General features: G+C 42.4%; 1 protein-coding gene and 2 pseudogenes across 1 annotated transcript in view; 2 read left to right on the forward strand and 1 right to left on the reverse strand.

Moving 5' to 3' along the window:
- The window catches only part of LOC125909081 (disintegrin and metalloproteinase domain-containing protein 21-like), an 88,913-nt gene that overhangs the window by 48,563 nt on the left and 15,814 nt on the right, over window positions 1–24,536 (forward strand). The window lies entirely within an intron of this gene.
- Window positions 3,437–5,913, reverse strand: LOC125909080 (disintegrin and metalloproteinase domain-containing protein 21-like; annotated as a pseudogene).
- LOC125909078 (disintegrin and metalloproteinase domain-containing protein 21-like) overlaps window positions 22,629–24,536 on the forward strand; it is a 2,448-nt pseudogene continuing 540 nt past the window's right edge.

The raw sequence follows: 24,536 nt of genomic DNA on the forward strand, positions 1-24,536 counted from the left end.
ATATATACTGTCTTAATTGGGTGTGGGGGGTGTGATTTGCAGCCCTACAGGCTCCTGATATGTAGCTCCCACCAAGAATGTCAGGCACTGGGTTTGTTCCCACTGGCCTTGATGGCACATGTTGGCATCCACACCTTTAACAAAAAAGGGTAGGGTCAAAGGGGCCCGTCGCTAAAAGAGTTTCAGTAACGGTTGTTCCAACAGTGACATCAAAGGGAAGAGGAGAGCCTTCTACTATCTCTCCTGTTATACTTCATAAGCTAGAGGGCACCACGTTTATACTTGAAGAGGTTCCTGGGAAGAACAGTAACTTGGCTCTAGGGTCAATGAGAGAAATAAAGTGTTGTCTATGTATGTGTCCTAGGGGGTAGCTAAAGAAGTATACAGACAGTTGTCCCCAGAGGAAGGACATGCTCCAGGAACCTCCATGTCACTAGGCAGGGTCCTTGGCATCTCCCCACCCACTCAGAACTGAGATCCTCCCACCAGGGCTGTCATGTCCAGAGAGGTGATGGCACCCACCTGAAGGGTAGGGCCAGCAGTCTCTTGAAGATCCCAAAGTGCCTGAGCAAAAGTTTCTGACTTGTGCTCAGGCTGTCCTGAGATTAAGTCATCAGGGACCCCTGTTTTCAGAGCTTCCCATAAAGAGAAGTGTGGGAGTCATCTCCAGAGCAAGAGAGCTGGGTTGAAGTGCCACTCCTTGATTAGAGCAAGAGTCTAAGCAAGGATAAGAGTCCCCAATCCTCATAACCTGTTGGGACCCTCCTCTGGGATCTTGTCTGTGGAGATGGTGAGCCTATCAGCATTTGCAGCAAATAAGTCTTGGGCTTCATGAAAATTCCCCTTGTCACATCTGACTATGGCATCCATGCTAATGCCTGCTATACTGAATCTGGTATTTATATAAATTGCAATGGCACAAACTTAGAGTGGTTCTTCATGAAGAACTCTTTAAATTCTGTTGTCAAGGGCCTCTCCACCAGGGTGGAAGTGGTCAAGTGATCTTGGGAGCATGATGCAAGGCAAAAAAAAACAAAAAAAAAAAAAAAAACACAAAAAAACCCAAAACACCCATCGAATTGTCCCAATTGTACCTAAGGGTAGGCTTGCTTCACCTGGGCTTGTTCTCTCCCAATGGGCCTGTGCTGTCATACCATAAAAATCCAAGTCACAGAAGTCAGAGCTTCTTTCTTCCTACTTTTGTGGGTTCTGGGAGCCTGGGGAACCTCTTCCTCAGAGCCTTCCCCTTTTTATTTGTTCTGTGTCTCCTGCACCATGCCTTAGTGTGCTTGTCATGGCCTTTTGATACAGTGAAATGTCTTGAAGCTTCTCTAGGGTGTCTTTAAGAAAACAGGCCATTGATACGTTGAGTTTTTCAGTGAATGATGAATTTGAGGGTCTTGGTCCAATCCAGCCAACTGCAGCATGTCAAGTGCTGTAAGCAACAGCTTGGAACCAATTAAGAAGACCCACAAGAGCCAATCAATGTCCTTGTCTCCCTCCCTATGGACAAATGATTCCAGGAAACCTTGCATTTCCATGATGGTATAGTACCTATGAACATTTCTGTCTCTCACGTTGGTCCTTTGATATGTTGGTGCAGTGGATCGTGACAGGGAAGACTTGGGATAGAAGTTACCTCTTCGCAGGATCGTAAGCTGTGGCCTCCCAAAGTGGGGTGTGCCACTCAACACCTACAAGTGGGGAGCCATTGGCGACAGCAACGAGGATTGCAGCCACTAGGGGGATCTTGCCTTGGCCATGACCTCTACCCAGGATACCATGATGCTTCTGGTGGAGTTGTCTCTGTTGCTAGCTAACCAAGCACAACACCACAGTGTTGGCTGCACCACAGTGCACCCAGCAGCTGGCGTCTTCTTTAACACTAATCTAGGAACACAGAGTTACTTGTTGTCCAGCAATATCTCATTTGGAGATGAATAGGAAATGCATACCCCTGGACCCCAGACTTTTGCCTGCTTATTGGTCTCTGTAGGGAGTGTCACCTTTTATGGCATTGATAATTTAGGGTGGGGGTTTCTGGCAACACCTGGCGTCATTCCAAAGCAAAGCTACAGATCATCAGAAGCACCAGCTCCTTCCCACAGCATCTGAGAGTTGAGGGTGAATAATGAGTGAGCCATTCTTATCTGTAAGGCATTGTAGGGGAGCACCAGCTAGGCTCCCAATCCCATCCTTGGGGACTGAATTAAGAACATGTAGATTCTTGGGGCGCCTGGGTGGCTCAGTCGGTTGAGCGTCTGACTTCAGCTCAGGTCACGATCTCACGGTCCGTGAGTTCGAGCCCCGCGTCGGGCTCTGGGCTGATGGCTCAGAGCCTGGAGCCTGCTTCTGATTCTGTGTCTCCCTCTCTCTCTGTCCCTCCCCCGTTCATGCTCTGTCTCTCTCTGTCTCAAAAATAAATAAAAACGTTAAACAAATTAAAAAAAAAAGAACATGTAGATTCTGACCTGCTAAAGGAAGAGGCAAGTGCCAATCACAGGGCTTTGATAGGTGGCTCCCTAGGCATTGAACTCCCACCCTGGGTACATGAGATACACGTGGCCCTTCTGACTAAAGTTGGGATTTCAGTACACCCCCAACAAAGGAAGTGGAGGCACAGTATTTATGACTTACAGAGCTCAGAAGCAAGGGGGCACAAGGACCCAGGGAAGGCAGGTCTCCACCCCACATTCCCAGTGATCAGGACATAGAAAACAGGGTAGCAAGTACTTGATTGCTTGGGAGTGGATAGGGCTGAATTCCCTAACTTTTCACAGGCTCACCTCTGTGTGGTTATTCTAGAAGGCACTTGGAAAAGCAAAGTGGGAATCCTAGGCAGATCCCTATCTAAGGTTAAACTCACTGAAAAGTAGGCAAAAGAAAGGGAGCAGGGATTCACATTCACTGGGTTTCCTCTGGATGCCAGAGTAATCCATAGGCACTTGTGCCTACCTTTCTGATTCATTTCATTGGGTGCTCCTTTCAGCTTCATGGTCTCAGTCTCCCACATTTGGAAATTTGCTCTCCAGGGTAACACAGCTTTCACTGGGTGGGATCAAAATTATGTTACCTTCCCTCACGGCCCACAGACACCCCAGTGTGGGACAGACAGTATAGGTGGGTGGTAGCCCTCCATCACCTTGAACCCACATAGGGACCAGGGAAGGAGAGATTACCTGGAGAATGAGAGAAAGCTCAGTGTGCAAGAGCACAGTTCTGGAGAAAACTCATGAATTTGTCCATAAAGTAGCTTGTGGCAACTTGTATTATTTCTGGGACCAGACACCTAAGCTCAAGACACAGCTGCTGACTCGGGTACTCTGCACATAGTCTTGGGCTCAGTTTGGGCACTTACAGGCTTACAAAAATATATATAGGACACAGCCATGCATTTTTCAAGTTTCATTTCAGAGTGCTGGTCAATGACCCATCAGAGACCTGGTGTCAGAGCCATGATATGCTGGGGACCCCTGTGTCTCATGCAGACGCCCAGAGATGTGGATGTCAGCTGTGTGGCCTCATTACTGTATTTTCACAGATAAGCCAGATGTATTGCCTATAGCTGTCCAGCGGTCTGGAGGCTGAATTATGGATTGCCTTCACCAACAATCACTTCCTTAATTTTCTCAGTGTTGATAGTTCTGACATTTGTGGTGATGCCACAAGGAATGCAGATATTATGGCATAAATGTGACCAAAAACCACTCTGAGATATACAACGGATCCATGAATTTGCCTGTCTGACTGCATTCTTCTTGGAGGGGTCCACAGTCTGTGCTCCCACCAGTGCCTCGTCCAGTGCACCATGGAGGATGCTAGCCTACGTGGCAATGGCAGTTCCTGTTATTGTTGCACATCCCTCTGTGACTGCATTTCTCCAGGATAAAGTCATAATTCAGCTTAGCCACACTGCCAGTGCTGTAGGTATCCTGACAGAACTTTCCAGGAGCACAGGAAGTACTAGTTCTCACATGACCAATCTTGATTGTTCCTGTGCTATGATGTGAATCCAGCCCCAAACACCACAACCCTGAGATCTCAGATGGATGGAATCCAACATGCTCTTGCAGCTGAGGGAGATGTGTGACATTACTACACTGCAGCCTTCCACATGGCACATCTGTGTGGGAACGGGGCTCAGTGTTGAATTCCCCAGGGTCTTCTGCAGTGTCCATATTGGCTGCTTTTTTGATTTATGATATAGCAGATATCTTCACCTTTCACAGCATTTTTGCCAACGATTTCTTGGCAATGCATAGTGTGGCCAGTGCAATTTTCATGATAGCAGCAGCCCTCTTCAATACATAGGGTTCCATCTTGCTTATAGAAATCAACAGGGCATGCCAAGGACACCCCACATCAGGACTCTGGAAGATCACATATATTTTGGATTGGTCTGCAGAGTGTCCCAGCATCGGAATAGGTGCAGTATGTACAGCATCTGCCTGTATTATATTTGTTTCCGGGGGTTAAGATGCAATCACTTGTACAGCAGAGATTGCTGTAGCACCACTTGAAGGAGCCACAGTCCTATTGCTTGCCTGGATCTGCTATGTAGTTTCCACGATGATAGTGGGTCAGGCTTTTATTTAAATATACCACTTCGGTGTTGAACATGCACTTGCCTAATCCGCCATTCATATGTGCTGCATATGAAGGAAGGAACAGTTACTGAAAGCTTCAGTTATACCAGGGAATCAGGTCCTAATGCAGTTGGGCCTTTTTTGGCAAGCACATTCATCAGTGTCAAGCCACAAATCAGTATTTCTTGCAATCTGATGTGTTGCTATGACAGACAAGAGTAAATAATGTCTGCCTAAATAACCCATCATGATGTAGCTTTGTGGATAGCATATGGAATATACAACTGGGCTGAAATTAACTTCATGGGATCCATCTCAAATCGCAATTAAGTTGAATGTGGTTTAAGAATTTGAAAATACTTTGATTCATAATATCGAAAAAAAGGACTCTGATGCAATACATAATTGCCCAAGTTAGCTGGATCTCTCTTACTATAAGTTATCATGAAACCAATATAGTAACTTATATAAATTCCATGAAACACTAAGTCAATTAAGCTAACTAGCTTTATCAGGAATTGGGCACATTTTGCACGTTGTTGACCATACTATATATTGTTTTGGAACTGAGAACAAGTCCTTTCAAAATTCCGTGATGGGATGAATACAACTTACTAGAGATCCTGGGGGGCTGCACTGAAAATTGCTTGAGAGAACAGGGGGTCCCTATCTTCCTTATATTCCAGGTTATAAGTAGGTCCCATTGCATTGGTGTCTGCCACTATCTGAGAAACAACGTGTTCAAACCGTTGGGAATTGCTGAGGGTCTGATTTCATAGAAAGGTCATCCAAATTCATGATACCTTCAAGGCCCCCATAGCATGTGTCCATGGTGAACATGGAAAGAGGAATCTCCTCCAGGTAGCTGAGGTAGTAACAGTCTGTAGGGATGAAGGGTAGTCCATCTGCAAGGCTCCCTGATCATCCTGAGTCATCATCAGCAGGTTTCTGGGCCAAAACAGTTTCTTGCTCCTCAGGTAGATAACGTGCCTTTGCCTCTAAAACGCAGGCTATAGGACAGGCAACCAGGCATCTGAATGCCCTCGTCATGGAGCAGCTCCTTCTTGGGAATTACCACCTCAGAAGAGATGTAGCGCCATGAGGGACGACTTTGAGAACCCTGGACAGAAGCCAGCACTTCCCAGAGTGCAAAAAGCAAGAGGGACACATTCAGGGTGACCTGGCCCTTTGCCAGCCTCATGCCCCTGCTCAGGGACATCTGCCAGTGAGAATGGATAAATGGAGGATCCTCAGCAAGGCCAGGTCTAGACCATCTGACAAAACGTAGGGCTGTGCCGGGAAACCAGCACCCTACTCCTGGGGTCCACCTGTGGGGTTAGGTAACAGTCACAGTGTGTGACCTTGGGTGACACTGCATATCAGTTCAGCTGGGGTAGATATGGGAGAGGCAGGTGGGCCAGTTCAAGAGTGCTCACATGGACATCCATAGGGACTTGGACCCAGAGACATGGCTCTATTCAACACATTTCATCTTTCCTCCAGCTACTTGGATATGGGATATGCAATTATAACACCCTGAACTTCTCCACCAATTCCATGTCCTGTGGTACTTCTGGGTCACTTTCTAAGGATTACTACTTTTCCTCATTATGGAGAACACTGCTTCCTACTTCCTTGGGATGTGGAGGTAGACATTGTCAATTTTACTTTTATAGGTGTTTCAAAAAATTGATTTGTAATTTTACATGTTTTATTCTGGATGGCTATTAGTTTGCAAGCCATTCGATCCTTTTGGTTTTTGCTCTGAAGCTTTGTCTCAGCTTACTGAGGAACACATTTCCCAGTATTCCATGTGATGATTGGTGAACTACAAGGTTGTATAATGTTTTTTTCTTATGCCAGCTGGTGATAACAGAAACTACTGCTGACCATGTGTGAACCCCAAGGGTTTTTCTTTCTAATCCCTTATTGTGGTTCTTTACTACCTCTGGCAGTCTCGTCCCATGCATGTGTGGTTCCCTCCTCAGCTGGAGATACAGGGGAGTTGAGGTAACTTTGGCAGCTTGAACCATGGAGTCTGCTGATGATCAAAAGATGGTAACAACCATGGCACTCCTTGTTTAAGTACCCTCTACTCCTTTAAAGACCCCTGTATCAGGCAGAAACCTCAGAGTTGGCTTTTGGAGAAGAGTGCATTTTTCTAGGTGGCTGTCCTCCTGAACAAAGCTCAAATTACTTTCCCACCAAAACTAAAACTTTGAACATTGCCTTTTCCATCAATAGGCAGCTGAATTTGGGTTTCGATACCAATAAAACAGAGTGCAATGCTAGTTGCCAGGGGCTTGCAGGGAGGGACAATGAGGAGTAGATCTCAAGAGGTATGATTTTCTGTTGTGCAAGATGATTAAGTTCTTGAGGGCTTCTCCACAACATTACACCTGTAATTAACAATACTGTAGTGCACGATTAAATTTTTGTGAAGAGGGTGGGTCTCATGTTCAGTGAGATATTACCACAATACACAAGTGGAAGACACGATTTTTTCTTCTCACATGGCAGTATGCTGAACTGCATTGACACACTGTCTACTGATAATGTGAAAATAATTTATAAAAAGCATTTACAGGGGCACCTGGCTGGCTTAGTCTGTTAAGCTTCTGACTTCAGCTCAGGTCATGATCTCATGGTTGGTGGGTTTGAGGCCCATGTTGGGATCTGTGCTGACAGCTTACAGCCTGGGGCCTGCTTCTGATTCTGAGTCTCCCTCTCCCCCTTCCCCTCCCCTGCTCATGCTCTCTCTCTCTCTCTCTCTCCCTCTCTCTCTCTCAAAAATAATAAAAATGTTAAAAAATTAAAAAGTCTTAACATGTTTTGAATACTAAACCTAAGGATATGTCATTTACAAATATCTTCTCCCCTTCTGTGGGTTGCTTTTTAGTTTTGTGCATTGTTTCCTTCACTGTGCAGAAGCTTGTTATTTTGAGGTAGCCCCAAAAGTTCGTTTTATGCATATATGTATTATGTATTTAATTTTGTTGTATTATTTTCTAATTTAAGTTCAAGCTTGTTAACATACACTATAGTATTGGTTTCAGGGGCAGAATTTAGTGATTCATTAGGTACACATAACACCCAGTTCTCATCTCAACAAGTGCCTTCCTTAATGCCCATCTCCCATTTAGCCCACTCCCCCACCCACAGTTTGTTCTATGTATTTAAGAGTCTCTTCTGGTGTCCTCCCTCTCTGTTTTTATCTTATTTCCCTTCCCCTATGTTCATGTATTGTGTTTCTTAGATTCCACATATGAGTGAAATCATATGATATTTAACTTTTTCTGACTGACCTATTTTACCTAGTTCCATCCACACTGTTGCAAGTGGCAATATTTCATTCTTTTTGATGGCTGAGTAATATTTCATTGTATATATCTTTATCCATTTATCTGTTGATGGATATTTGGGCTCTTTCATCTACTGTTGATAGCACTGCTATAAACATTGCGGTGCATGTGCCCCTTTGAATCAGCATTTTGATATCCTTCGGATAAATACCTAGTAATGCAATTGCTCCATCATAGAATAGTTCTATTTTTAATTTTTTTGAGGAATCTCCACACTGTTTTCCTGAGTGCCTGCAACAGTTTGCATTCCCACCAACAGTGCAAAATGTTTCCCCTTTCTCCACATCCTCACCAACATCTTTTCTTTCTTGTGTTGTTAATTTTAGCCATTTTGACAGGTGTGAGGTGATATTTCAGTGTGGTTTTGATTTGTATCTACCTGATGATGAACAATATTGAGCTTCTTTTTATGTGTCTGTAGGATATCTGGATATCTTCTTTGGAAAACTGTTCATGTCTTCTACCCATTTCTTTAGTGGATTGTTTTTTTAGGTGTTGACTTTGAAAAGTTCTTTATAGAATTTGGATACTAACCCTTTATGAGATATGTCATTTTCAGATATCTTCTCCCCTTTCATTGGTTCCCTTTTAGTTTGGTTGATTGTTTCCTTTATTGTGCAGATGCTGTTCATCTTGACAAGAACCCAATAGTTCAAGTTTTCTTTTGTTTTTCCCTTGCCTTTGGAGACACAAGTAGGAAGAAGCTTCTGTGGCCAAGGTCAAAGAGTTTGCTGCTGGTTTTCTTCTGTAGGATTTGATGGTTTCCTGTATCACTTTAGGCCTTTCATCCATTTTGAATTTACATTTGTGTATGGTATAAGAAAGTGATCCTTTATTAAGGAAGGAAAAAATGTTTCTGCATGTCATGTCCAGTTTTCCCAACACCGTTTGTCAAAGGGACTGTGTTTTTTTTTCCCATTGGATATTCTTTCTTGTTTTGTCAAAGATGAGTTGATCATATGGTTGTGGGTCCATTTCAGGGTTTTCTAATCTGTTCCATTGATCTATGTGTCTGTTTTTGTGTCAATGATAACTATAGCTTTGTAATATTGCTTGAAATCCAGGTTTGTAATACCTCTAGTTTTGAGGGTCTGTTGTTATTGTTTTGTTTGTTTGTTTTTGTATTTGGGGTCTTTTGTGGTTCCATGATAATAATAGAGTTATTTGTTCTAGCTCTGTAAAGAATGCTGGTATTATTTTGATAGGGATTTCATTGAATTTGTAGGTTGATTTGGGGTGGTAAAGACATTTTAACAATTTTTGTTCTTCCAATATATAAGCATGGAATATTTTTCCATTTCTTTGTGTCTTCAATTTATTTCATCAGTGTTCTATAGTTTTCACAGTTAAGATCTTTTACCACTTTAGTTAGGTTTATTCCTAGGTATCTTATGGTTTTTGGTGTAATTGTAAATGGGATCATTTCCTTGATTTCTCTTTCTCATGTATACAAATGCAACAAATTTCTGTATGTTGACTTTGTGTCCTGTGACTTTACTGAATTAATGTATCATTTCAAGCAGCTTTTTGTCGGTGGAGTCTTTCATATTTTTTTTCTATATATAGACCATAAAATTTGATTCCAAATCCATCTACCCTAATTAAAAAATGGGCTAGAAAACTCATTGGAGGATTCACACAACAATCTGCACAACCTGAACCACAGAATTCACCAGGTATGTGGAGCCAAGAGGAGAATTTGGGGAGTGAGAAGCCACAGAGGTAGGGAACCGGTTTTGTGGGTGGAGAGAGGATGGAGACTGGGGAGGGTGTTAGAATATGGGAAAGGCACCCCTGCCCAAAAGCAGATGGAGAGAAAGTGGAAAATTGGAAACAGCTGCAGGGACTAAACTAAAAAGGGAGAAAGGAGAAAGGAGAGGGTTTAAATTCTATTAAGACTGTAAACAAGGGGAGTGCAAAGGCTGCAACTCTGCAGCTTGATACCTGACGGTGCTCTGGTGGGAAGGGCGAATCCCCAAGAACAGAGTGGGGTCCAGGTTCTCGGGCCACATGGGGAGGCCACTGCTTTAAGGGCATTAGGTAGAGACTGTTGAAGCCGCCTGGTCCCAGCAGACGCCAGAAGGCAACCACATTCGCTGGTGCTGGGGCAAAGTCATTAAGGGTGAATCCTGGTGCCAGATGTATGTTGTGATTTTCCATAATCCCTGAAACACTGCTGCTACACTGTCTCACAAACATTTTCTGGGGCGGCTGACACCTGGCTGTAGTCTCAGGGCACTGGCAACAACAGGCTCCAACGGGCATTCCAGGGTGCAGCTGACATTTGGCCATTGCTTGTTGGGTCATTGCTCAGTGAGACCCTTCCACAGAGGAGTAGAAAGGGTCATAGCTGCAGTCCTTCAGAAGTAAGGGGCTGGGGAAAACAGTTGCATCTGAGACAAAACTCAGGAGAGATGTATTGCCTGGGGCCTGGTCATGGAGAGTGAAAAAGCGGGAAGTAGATGAGAGCTGATGACAGAGGACAGTTGCGTGATTGCTGATCTGGGAAAACAGACGGGGTAGCTGGGTGGCGCCATTTTCACCGCTCCCACGCATGTGCATAGGCACCTAAAAGCTCTGCAACAATCCACCCCAGTAGGCTAGCAGCGCCATCTAGTGGAGAGCCGAGCTGTTACACTGAGGCCCGCCCAACTGGGCCAGCTTTGCTCTTCAAGAACACATGTGTCACCTCTGACTTAGTTTAAGGACTATAAAGAGCTACACAGATGACTTCTAGGGGAAAACGAAGCAATTTCAGTCCGACTTCAATCTGTTAGCAGGTTCATCTATTCAAGTTTCTTTGTTCTTTTTCTTCTTTCTTTTCCTCTTTTTCACTTATTTTTCTTGAATACAAGAGAAAATTCATTTTTATTTTCAATTTTTATTAAAACTTTCTTTAATTTTTATCACTGTATTTTTTAATTTTGTATAATTTTTTTCAAATTCTACTTTACTTCCATCATGTTAGTTTAGTCTACTTCAATGTATTCACCTTTTCAAATTTTCAAACAATTTCCTTTATTTTTCTTTCTTTTTCATTTTTTTCACTTTTTCATTTATTTTCTTTTTCTTAAATGCATAAAGAGAAAAACTTCATTTTTATTTTCAATTTCTATTAAAAATATTCCTATTTGGGGAGAGAGGGGAAGATGGCGGCATAGGAGGACGCTGGGCTCACCTTATCCTGCTGATCGCTTAGATTCCACCCGCATCTACCTAAATTCCCCAGAAAACTTCCAAAAGACTAGAAGAATGGACTCTCTGGAGCCAACCACAAACAGGAGGCCTACAGAAGAGGGTAGGAAGGGTAGAGAGGAGATGCATGCTATCCAGAAGTTTGAGAGGGAACCAGGGAGGTGGAGGGGCAGACTGCCCAGCAAGGCACAGCCCCTGAAGTCTGGCTTGCAAAAGTGGAGGGGCGAGACTCTCTGAGTTCTGACAGCCAGCAGGGCTTAACATCGGGAATGCTAAAAGTCAACAGCTCTGCTCTCTGAAAGCAGGGAGAGCGAGAGTACACCTGGAGGAGGAGATGTTGAGCCCCAGAAGACAGAGCTCAGCTCTGTGGGGAACAAAGGCGGTGGCCAGCGCCATCTCCCTCTCCCAACCCCCAGCCAAAATCCCAAAGGGAAACACTTCCCATCACTGAACTTGCTTGCATCGCACAAACACCCAACACTGTGCTTCTGTGGATCCATCCCTCTGACGGGCCTGCCTCCCTCCTGGTGCTGCCAGGCCCTTCCTGCAGGGGACCATCGATGGCAAAGCGAGCTAATCCTTCCCCTCCTACCCCTGTACACCTTGTGGATCCACCCCAGATAATACACCAGATCCCATCAAAGCAGCACCACAAGCCTGGCAGTGTGCAAGTAGCCCAGACAGGGGACACACCACTCCACAGTGAGTCCTACCTCTGGGAGAGGGGAAGATAAGGTACACACCAGTCTGATTGTGGCACCAATGGTGGGCTGCGGACAGACATTTGGTCTGACTGTGGTTCTGCCCACCAGCACAAGTTACTCCAGACAGCACAGGGAAGTGCACTGCAGTTTGGCGCCACCCCAGGGACTACCCAAAATGATGAAACAGAAGAACTCTCCTCAAAAGAAACTCCAGGAAGTAGCGACAGCTAACAAATTGATCAAAAATGATTTAAGCAATAAAACAGAACAAGAATTTAGAATAATAGTCATAAAATTAACCACTGGGCTTGAAAAAAGTATAGAGGACATTAGAGTATCTATTGCTACAGAGATAAAGGGACTAAGAAATAGTCAGGAAGAGCTAAAAATTGCTATTAAATGAGGTTTAAAATAGAATGGAGGCGGCCCAGCTCGGATTGAAGAGGCAGAAGAGAGAATAGGTGAATTAGAAGATAAAATTATGGAAAAAGAGGAAGCTGAGAAAAAGAGAGATAAAAAAAAATCCAGGAGTATGAGGGGAGAATTAGAGAACTAAGTGATGCAATCAAACGGAACAATATCTGTGTAATAGGAATTCAGGAAGAGGAAGATAAAGAGAAAGGTGCTGAAGGTGTACTTGAAGAAATCATAGTTCAGAACTTCCCTGATCTGGGGAAGGAAAAAGGCATTGAAATCCAAGAGGCACAGAGAACTCCCTTCAGACGTAACTTGAATCGATCTTCTGCATGACATATCATAGTGAAATTGGCAAAATTCAAGGATAAAGAGAAAATTCTGAAAGCATCCAGGGATAAATGGCCTTAACATACAAAGGTAGACACATAAGGGTAGTAGCAGACCTATCTACTGAAACTTGGCAGGCCAGAAAGGAATGGCAGGAAATCTTCAATATGATGAAAGGAAAAAAAAATATGCAGCCGAGAATCCTTTATCCAGCAAGTCTGTCATTCAGAATAGAAAGAGACATAAAGGTCTTCCCAAACAAACAAAAACTGAAGGAATACATCACCACTAAACCAGCCCTACAAGTCATCCTAAGGGAGACTCTGTGAGTGAAATTTTGCAAGGACCACAAAGTACCAGAGACATGACTACAATCATGAAACCTACAGATATCACAATGACTAAAACCATATCTTTCAACAATAACACTGAATATAAAAAGACTAAATTCTCCAATGAAAAGATATAGGGTGTCATAATGGATAAACAACAGACCCATCTATTTTCTGTCTACAAGAGACTCATTTTAGACCTGTGGACACTTTCAGATTGAAAGTGAGGGGATGGAGAACTATTTATCATGCCACTGGAAGTCAAAAGAAAGCTGGAGTAGCCATACGTATATCAGACAAACTAGACTTTAAATTAAAGGTTGTAACAACAGGTGAATAAGGGCATTATGTAATAATTACAGGATCTATCCATCAGGAAGAGCTAACAATGAAAAATGTCTATGCACCGAATATGGAAGTCCCAAAATATATAAAACAATTAATCATAATCATAAGCAACTTTATTGATAAGAATGTGGTAATTGAAGGGACCTTTAATACCCCACTTACAACCATGGATAGATCATCTAGACACAGGATCAATAAGCAAACAACGACCCTGAATGATACATTGGATCAGATGGACTTGACAGATATATTTAAAACTCTGCATCCCAAAGCAACAGAATATACTATCTTCTTGAGTGCACATGGAACATTCTCCAAGATAGATCACATATTGGGTCACAATACATCCCTAAATAAATACAAAAGAATTGAGATCATACCATGCACACTTTCAGACCACAATGCTATGAAACTTGAAATCAACCATAGGAAAAAGGCTGGAAAAGCTCTAAAACCATGGAGCATAAAGAACACCCTACTAAACAATCAGTGGGTCAACCAGGCAATTAGAGAAGAAATTTAAAATATATGTCAATAAATGAAAATGAAAACACAACAATCCAAACCCTTTGGGATGCAGCAAAGGCAGTCCTCAGAGGAAATGCATTGCAATCCAGGCTTATCTCAAGAAACAAGAAAAAAATCCCCAATACAAAATCTAACAGCACATCTAAAGTAAATAAAATCAGAACTCAAAGACACCCCAAACCCAGAAGAAGAAGAGAAATAGTAAAGATCAGAGCAGAAATAAACAATATGGAATCTTAAAAAACTGTAGAGCAGATCAATGAAACCAACAGTTGGATTTTTGAAAAAAATAAATAAAATTGATAAATCTCTAGCCAGACTTCTCAAAAAGAAAAGAGAGATGACCCAAACAGATAAAATCATGAATGAAAATGGAATTACTACAACCAATCCCTCAGAAATACAGGCAATTATCAGGGAATACTATAAAAAATTATATGCCAACAAATTGGACAACCCAGAAGAAATGGACAAATTCATAAGCACCCTCACAGGTCCAAAACTCACACGGGAAGAAATAGAAAATTTGAATAGATCCATAAACAGTGAAGAAATTGAACCAGTTGTCAAAAATACCCCAACAAATAAGAGTCCTGGACCAGGTGGCTTCCCTGGGGAATTCTACCAGACAGTTAAAGCAGACAATATCTATCCTTCTCAAGCTGTTCCAAAAACTAGAAAGGGAAGGAGAACTTCCAGATTCATTCTATGAAGCCAACATTACTTTAATCCCCAAAGCAGACAGATACCCAGCAGAAAAAAAAGGAAAAAAAAAAGGCAACTAAAGGCCAATATCCCTAATGAATATGCAAAAATTCTCAACAAGATACTAGCAAATCAAATTCAACAGCATATGAAAATAATTATTCACCATTATCCAGTGGGATTCATTCCTGGGCTGCAGGGATGGTTGAACATTCACAAATCCATCAAAATGATACATCACATTAATAAAAGAAATGATAAGAACCATATGATGCTGTCAATTGATGCAGAAAAAAACATTTGACAAAATTCAGCATCCTTTCTTAATAAAAACCCTCAAGAAATTCAGGACAGAAGGAATATACTTAAACATTATGAAAGCCACTTATGAAAAACCAACAGCTAATATCATTGTAAATGGGGAAAAACAGAGCTTTACCCCTAATATTAGGAACATGATAGGGATGTCCACTCTCACCGCTGTTGTTTAACATAGTGTTGGAAGTTCTAGCATCAGCAATCAGACAACAAAAGGAAATCAAAGGCATCAAAATTGACAAAGATGAAGTCAAGCTTTCACTTTTTTTCAGATGACATAATACTACACATGGACAACCCGATAGACTCCACCAAAAGTCTGCTAGAATTGATACATGATTTCAGCAAAGTCAGAGGATACAAAATTAATGTACAGAAGTCAGCTGAATCTTTATACACTAATAATTAAGAAACAGAAAGACAAGTAAAGAAACTGATCCCATTCACAATTGCACCAAGAATCATAAAATACCTAGGAATAAACCTATCAAAAGATGTAAAAGATCTGTATGCTGAAAACTATAGAAAGTTGAAAAAGATAAAAATAAATGGAAACACATTCTGTGCTCATAGATTGGAAGAATAAATATTGTTAAAATGTTGGGGCGCCTGGGTGGCGCAGTCGGTTAAGCGTCCGACTTCAGCCAGGTCACGATCTCGCGGTCCGTGAGTTCGAGCCCCGCGTCAGGCTCTGGGCTGATGGCTCGGAGCCTGGAGCCTGCTTCCGATTCTGTGTCTCCCTCTCTCTCTGCCCCTCCCCCGTTCATGCTCTGTCTCTCTCTGTCCCAAAAATAAATTAAAAACGTTGAAAAAAATTTAAAAAAAATAAAATAAAATGTCAATAATACCCAAAGCTATCTACACATTCAATGCAATCCCAATCAAATTTGCACCAGCATTCTTCTCCAAGCTAGAACAATCATTCCTGAAATTTGTATAGAATCACAAAAGACCCCGAATAACCAAAGTAATATTGAAGAAGAAAACCAAAGCTGAACACATCACAATCCCAGACTTTAGCCTCTACTACAAAGCTGTAATCATCAAGACAGCATGGTACTGGCACAAAAACCGACACATAGACAAATGGAATAGAATACAGACTCCAATACTGGACCCACAAATGTATGGCCAACTAATCTTTGACAAAGCAGGAAAGAATATCCGATGGAAAAAGGACAGTCTCTTTAATAAGTGGTGGTGGGAGAACAGGACAGAAACATGTAGAAGAAGGAAACTAGACCACTTTCTTACACCATTCACAAAGATACACTCATAATGGATGAAGGACAAGAATGTGAGACAGGAAACCATCAAAACCCTAGAGGAGAAAGCAAGAAAAAAACCTCTCTGACCTCAGCCGCAGCAATTTCTTACTTGACACATCTCCAAAAGCAAGAGAATTAAAAGCAAAAATGAACTATTGGGACCTCATGAAGATAAAAAGCTTCTGGGAGAGGTTCAAGGAAGATGGCAACGTAGGAAGATGCTGGGCTCACCGCGTGTCCTGCTGATCACTCAGATTCCACCTACACCTGCCTAACTAACCCAGAAAACCACCAGAAGACTAGCAGAATGGAGTCTCCGGAGCCAAGCGCAGACGAGAGGCCCACAGAAGAGGGTAGGAAGGGCGGAGAGGCGGTGCAGGCTGCACGGACTGGCAGGAGGGAGCCGGGGTGGAGAGGCAGCCTGCGGGCCAAGCAGAGCCCCCGAGTCTGGCTTGCAAAAGCAGAGGGGCCAGACGGAGTGTGTTCTGACAGAAAGAGCGACTTAGCATCTGGGAGTTCATAAGTTAACAGCTCTGCTCGGAAAGCAGGAACACTGGAGGACAAAGGGAGGGAGAGTTGCTGAGTCCCGGGACGACAGAGCTCAGCTTGGCGGGGAACAAAGGCGCTCGCCAGTGCCATCTCCCTCACCCATGCCCCAGACAAAATCCCAAAGGGACTCCCTCCTACTGCCACAGGGCCCCTCCTGAAGTGGATCACCTAAGGAGAAGCGGGCTAAGCCTGCCCCTCCTGCCCCCATGCACCTTGCCTACCCACCCCAGCTAATATGCCAGATCCCCAGCACCACAAGCCTGGCAGTGTGCAAGTAGCCCAGATGGGCCACGCCACCCCACAGTGAATCCCACCCCTAGGAGAGGGGAAGAGAAGGCACACACCAGTCTGACTGTGGCCCCAGCGGTGGGCTGGGGGCAGACATCAGGTCTGACTGTGGTTCTGCCCACCAACTCCAGTTATACACCACAGCACAGGGGAGGTGCCCTGCAGGTCCGTTCCACTCCAGGGACTATCCAAAATGACCAAACAGAAGAATTCCCCTCAGAAGAATCTCCAGGAAATAACAACAGCTAATGAACTGATCATAAAGGATTTAAATAATATAACAGAAAGTGAATTTAGAATAATAGTCATAAAATTAATCACTGGGCTTGAAAACAGGATAGAGGACAGCAGAGAATCTCTTGCTACAGAGATAAAGGGACTAAGGAACAGTCAGGAGGAGCTGAAAAACGCTTTAAACGAGATGCAAAATAAAATGGAAATGACCACGGCTCGGATTGAAGAGGCAGAGGAGAGAATAGGTGTACTAGAAGACAAAATTATGGAAAAAGAGGAAGCTGAGAAAAAGAGAGATAAAAAAATCCAGGAGTATGAGGGGAAAATTAGAGAACTAAGTGATACACTAAAAAGAAAAAAGAATATACGCATAATTGGTATCCCAGAGAAGGAAGAGAGAGGGAAAGGTGCTGAAGGTATACTTGAAGAAATAATAGCTGAGAACGTCACCGAACTGGGGAAGGAAAAAGGCATTGAAATCCAAGAGGCACAGAGAACTCCCTTCAGATGTAACTTGAATCGATCCTCTGCAAGACATATCATAGTGAAACTGGCAAAATACAAGGATAAAGAAAAAATTCTGAAAGCATCAAGGGATAAACGTGCCCTAACATATAAAGGGAGACCTATAAGACTCGTGACTGATCTCTCTTTTGAAACTTGGCAGGCCAGAAAGGATTGGCACAAGATCTTCAATGTGTTGAACAGGAAAAATATGCAGCCGAGAATCCTTTATCCAGCAAGTCTGTCATTTAGAATAGGAGAGATAAAGGTCTTCCCAAACAAACAAAAACGGAATGAATTTGTCACCACTAAACCAGCCCTACAAGAGATCCTAAGGGGGATCCTGTGAGACAAAGTACCAGAGATATCGCTACAAGCATAAAACATACAGACATCAGAATGACGCTAAACCCGTATCTTTCTATAATAACACTGAATGTAAATGGATTAAATGCTCCAACCAAAAGACATAGGGTATCAGAATGGATAAATAAACAATACCCATCTATTTGCTGTCTACAAGAGACTCATTTTAGACCTGAGGACACCTTCAGATTGAGAGTGAGGGGATGGAGAACTATTTATCATGCTACTGGAAGCCAAAAGAAAGCTGGAGTAGCCATACTTATATCAGACAAACTAGACTTTAAATTAAATGCTGTAACAAGAGACGAAGAAGGGCATTATATAATAATTACAAGGTCTATCCATCAGGAAGAGCTAACAATTATAAATGTCTATGTGCCGAATACCGGAGCCCCCCAATATATAAAACAATTACTCATAAACATAAGCAACCTTATTGATAAGAATGTGGTAATTGCAGGGGACTTTAACACTCCACTTACAGAAATGAATAGATCATCTAGACACACAGTCAATAAAGAAACAAGGGCCCTGAATGATACATTGGATCAGATGGACTTGACAGATATATTTAGAACTCTGCATCCCAAAGCAACAGAATATACTTTCTTCTCAAGTGCACATGGAACATTCTCCAAGATAGATCATATACTGGGTCACAAAACAGCCCTTCATAAGTATACAAGAATTGAAATTATACCATGCATACTTTCAGAACACAAATCTATGAAGCTTGAAATCAATCACAGGAAAAAGTCTGGAAAACCTCCAAAGGCTTGGAGGTTAAAGAACACCCTACTAAAGAATGAATGGGTCAACCAGGCAATTAGAGAAGAAATTTAAAAATATATGGAAACAAACAAAAATGAAAATACAACAATCCAAACGCTTTGGGATGCATCGAAGGTAGTCCTGAGAGGAAAATACATTGCAATCCAGGCCTATCTCAAGAAACAAGAAAAATCCCAAATACAAAATTGAACAGCACACCTAAAGGAAATAGAAGCAGAACAGCAAAGGCAGCCTAAACCCAGCAGAAGAAGAGAAATAATAAAGATCAGAGCATAAATAAACAATATAGAATCTAAAAAACTGTAGAGCAGATTAACCAAACCAAGAGTTGTCTTTTTGAAAAAGTAAACAAAATTGATAAACCTCTAGCCAGGCTTCTCAAAAAGAAAAGGGAGATGACTGAAATAGATAAAATCATGAATGAAAATGGAATTATTACAACCAATCCCTCAGAGATACAAACAATTACCAGGGAATACTATGAAAAATTATATACCAACAAATTGGACAACCTGGAAGAAATGGACAAATTCCTAAACACCCACACTCTTCCAAAAACTCAATCAAGAGGAAATAGAAGGCTTGAACAGACCCATAACCAGCGAAGAAATTGACTCGGTTATCAAAAATCTCCCAACAAATAAGAGTCCAGGACGAGATGGCTTCCCAGGGGAGTTCTACCGGACGTTTAAAGCAGAGATAATACCTATCCTTCTCAAGCTATTCCAAGAAATAGAAAGGGAAGGAAAACTTCCAGACTCATTATATGAAGCCAGTATTACTTTGATTCCTAAACCAGACAGAAACCCAGTAAAAAAAGAGAACTACAGGCCAATATCCCTGATGAATATGGATGCAAAAATTCTCAATAAGATACTAGGAAATCGATTTCAACAGCATATAAAAAGAATTATTCACCATGATCAAGTGGGATTCATTCCTGGGATGCAGGGCTGGTTCAACATTCGCAAATCAATCAACGTGATACATCACATTAATAAAAGAAAAGATAAGAACCATATGATCCTGTCAATCGATGCAGAAAAGGCCTTTGACAAAATTCAGCACCCTTTCTTAGTAAAAAAGCCTTGAGAAAGTCGGGATAAAAGGAACATACTTAAACATCATAAAATGCATTTATGAAAAGCCCACAGCTAACATCATCCTCAATGGGGAAAAACAGAGCTTTTCCCCTGAGATCAGGAACACGACAGGGATGCACACTCTCACCGCCGTTGTTTAACATAGTGTTGGAAGTTCTAGCATCAGCAATCAGACAACAAAAGGAAGTCAAAGGCATCAAAATTGGCAAAGATGAAGTCAAGCTTTCGCTTTTTGCAGATGACATATTATACATGGAAAATCCGATAGACTCCACCAAAAGTCTGCTAGAACTGATACATGAATTCAGCAAAGTTGCAGGATAGAAAATCAATGTACGGAAGTCAGTTGCATTATTATACACTAATAATGAAGCAACAGAAAGACAAGTAAAGAAACTGATCCCATTCACAATTGCACCAAGAAGCGTAAAATACCTAGGAATAAATCTAACCAAAGGTGTAAAAGATCTGTATGCTGAAAACTATAGAAAGCTTATGAAGGTAATTGAAGAAGATATAAAGAAATGGAAAGACATTCCCTGCTCATGGATTGGAAGAATAAATATTGCCAAAATGTCAATACTACCCAAAGCTATCTACACATTCAATGCAATCCCAATCAAAATTGCACCAGCATTCTTCTCGAAACTAGAACAAGCAATCCTAAAATTCGTATGGAACCACAAAAGGCCCCGAATAGCCAAAGTAATTTTGAAGAAGAAGACCAAAGCAGGAGGCATCACAATCCCAGACTTTAGCCTCTACTACAAAGCTGTAATCATCAAGACAGCATGGTATTGGCATAAAAACAGACACATAGACCAATGGAATAGAATAGAAACCCCAGAACTAGACCCACAAACGTATGGCCAACTCATCTTTGACAAAGCAGGAAAGAACATCCAATGGAAAAAAAAACAGTCTCTTTAACAAATGGTGCTGGGAGAACTGGACAGCAACATGCAGAAGGTTGAAACTAGACCACTTTCTCACCCCATTCACAAAAATAAACTCAAAATGGATAAAGGACCTGAATGTGAGACAGGAAACCATCAAAACCTTAGAGGAGAAAGCAGGAAAAGACCTCTCTGACCTCAGCCGTAGCAATCTCTTACTCGACACATCCCCAAAGGCAAGGGAATTACAAGCAAAAATGAATTACTGGGACCTTATGAAGATAAAAAGCTTCTGCACAGCAAAGGAAACAACCAACAAAACTAAAAGGCAACCAACGGAATGGGAAAATATATTCGCAAATGACATATCGGACACAAAGAACCCAGTGAAGAAATGGGCAGAAAACATGAATAGACACTTCTCTAAAGAAGACATCCGGATGGCCAACAAGCGCATGAAAAGATGTTCAACGTCGCTCCTTATCAGGGAAATACAAATCAAAACCACACTCAGATACCACCTCACGCCAGTCAGAGTGGCCAAAATGAACAAATCAGGAGACTATAGATGCTGGAGAGGATGTGGAGAAACGGGAACCCTCTTGCACTGTTGGTGGGAATGCAAGTTGGTGCAGCCGCTCTGGAAAGCAGTGTGGAGGTTCCTCAGAAAATTAAAAATAGACCTACCCTATGACCCAGCAATAGCACTGCTAGGAATTTACCCAAGGGATACAGGAGTACTGATGCATAGGGGCACTTTTACCCCAATGTTTACAGCAGCACTCTCAACAATAGCCAAACTATGGAAAGAGCCTAAATGTCCATCAACTGATGAATGGATAAAGAAATTGTGGTTTATATACACAATGGAATACTACATGGCAATGAGAAAGAATGAAATATGGCCTTTTGTAGCAACATGGATGGAACTGGAGAGTGTGATGCTAAGTGAAATAAGCCATACAGAGAAAGACAGATACCATATGGTTTCATTCTTATGTGGATCCTGAGAAACTTAACAGAAACCCATGGGGGAGGGGAAGGAAAAAAAAAGAGGTTAGAGTGGGAGAGAGCCAAAGCATAAGAGACTGTTAAAAACTGAGAACAAACTGAGGGTTGATGGGGGGTGGGAGGGAGGGGAGGGTGGGTGATGGGTATTGAGGAGGGCACCTTTTGGGATGAGCACTGGGTGTTGTATGGAAACAAATTTGACAATAAATTTCATATATTAAAAAATAAATAAATAAATAAAATAAAATACAACGTGTACTTCACCAATCATTACATGGAATACTGGGAAATGTTTTCCACTGTAAACACAGAAGAAGCCTAAAAGCAATAACCAAAAGGATCAAATGGCTTGCAAACTAATAGCCAATCAGAATAAGACACATAAAACTACAAAGCGTTTTTTTTTTCATCACCTATAAAGGTAAAATTGAAAATGTTTACCTCCACATCACAAGGAAGTAGGAAGCAGTGGTCTCCATAATGAGGAAAAGTAGTCATCCTTAGAAAGTGACTCAGCAGTACCACAGGACATGGAATTGGTAGAGAAGTTCAGGGTGTTATAATTGCATATCCCATATCCAAGTAGCTGGAGGAAAGATGGAATGTGTTGAATAGAGCCATGTATCTGGATCCAAGTCCCTACCCATGTCCATGTGAGCACTGTTGACCATGGCCCACCTGCCTCTCCCATATCCACCCCAGCTGAACTGATGAGCAGGGTCATCCAATGCCACACCCCGGGACTTATACCTAAGCCCACAGGTGGCAGCCAGGTGCAGGGTTCTGGAGCAGCCCTCTGTTCTGTCAGATGATCTAGACCTGGCTTTCCTGAGGATCCTCCATTTATCTATTCTCACTGGCAGATGTCCCTGAGCAGGGGCATGAGGCTGGAAGAGGGCCAAGTCACCCGGAGGGCACCCCTCTTGCTGTTTGCACTATGGGCAGTGCTGGCTCATCTCCAGGGTTCTCAAGGCCATCCCTCAGGTGCTACATCTCCTCTGAGGTGATAATTCCCAAGAAGAAGCTGCACCACAGCAAGAGCATTCAGCTGCCTGGCTGGCTGTCCTATAGCCTGTGTTTTGGGGACAAGAGACACAGTATCCACATGTGGCACAAGAAACTCTTTTGGCCCAGACATCTGCTGATGCCTCCATGCCTCAAGACTGTTACTACCTCGGCTACTTGGAAGAGATTCCTCTTTCCATGGTCACCATGGACATGTATTATGTGGGTCTTGAAGGTATCATGAAGTTGGATGATCTTGCCTATGAAATCAGACCCCTCAGCGATTACCAAAGTTTGAACATGTTGTTTCTCAAATAGTGGCAGACAAAAGGGCAAAGAGACCTACTTATAACCTGGGATATAAGGAGGATAGGGAACCCCTGTTCCTCAAGCAAATGCCAGTGCAGTCCCCAGGATCTCTAAGAGGTTGTATTCATCCCATCACGGAATTTTGAAAGGACTTGTTCTCAGTTTCAAAACAATGTATAGTGTGTTCAACCAGGTGTCAAAAAGTGCCCAATTCCTAATAAGGCTAGTTAGCTTAATTGACTCAATGCTTCATGGTATTGATGTCAGTGACTATATTGGCTTCATGATCATTTTTAATGAGAGAGATCCATAAACATGGGTAAATATGTGTTGCATGAAAGTCCTTCTCCTCCCCCCCCCGATATTATGCATCAAATAATTTTTAAATTATTAAACCACATTCATCCTTAATTGTGATTTCAGATGTATCCCATGAACTTAATTTCATTCCAGTTGTATATTCTATATGCCATCTATGAATGGTAATATGCCATTATACTAGCTTATTTATGCAGACATTAATTATTGTTGTCAGAGCAACACATAAGATTGCAAGAAATATTGCTTTCTGGGTTTACACTGATGAATATGCTTGCCAAAAAAGGTCCAACTGCATTATACCCGATTCCCTGGTATAACAGAAGCTTTCCGTAACTATTCCTTCATTCATATGCAGCACATAATGAATTGTGGAACAGGCAAGTGTATGTTCCACACCGAAATGTGCATTGAAATAAAATCCTGACCAACAATCATTTTGGTAACTACTTAGCGGACCCACGTAAGTAGTGAGACTGTGGCTCCTTCAAGCAGTGCTACAGCAATCCCTGCTATAAAAGTGATTGTAACTTAATCCCTGGAAGCAAATGTAATACAGACAAATGCTGTACAAACTGCATCTATTCCGATGCTGGGACACTCAGCAGACCAATCCAAAATATATGTGATCTTCCAGAGTCCTGACGTGGGGTGTCCTTGGCATACCCTGATGACTTCCATATGCAAGATGGAACCCCATGCACTGAAGAGGGAGGCTGCTATCATGGGAACTGCACTTACCGCACTATGCACTGCCAAGAAATCTTTGGCAGAAATTCTGGGAAAGGTGAAGATGTCTGCTATACCATAAATCACAAAGGCAGCCGATATGGACACTGCAGAACACCCCGGGGAATTCAATGCTGAACCCTGTTCCCACACAGACGTGCTGTGTGGAAGGCTGCCGTGTAGGAATGTCACATATCTCCCTCATCTGCAAGAGCATGTTGGATTCCATCCGTCTGAGATCTCAGGGGTCTGGTGTTTGAGGCTGGATTCACATCGTAGCACAGGAACAACTGAGATTGGTCATGTGAGAACTGGTACCCCCTGTGCTCCTGGAAAGTTCTG

Source organism: Panthera uncia (genome assembly GCF_023721935.1).
Source record: "Panthera uncia isolate 11264 chromosome B3 unlocalized genomic scaffold, Puncia_PCG_1.0 HiC_scaffold_1, whole genome shotgun sequence".
Taxonomy (NCBI): Eukaryota; Metazoa; Chordata; class Mammalia; order Carnivora; family Felidae; genus Panthera; species Panthera uncia.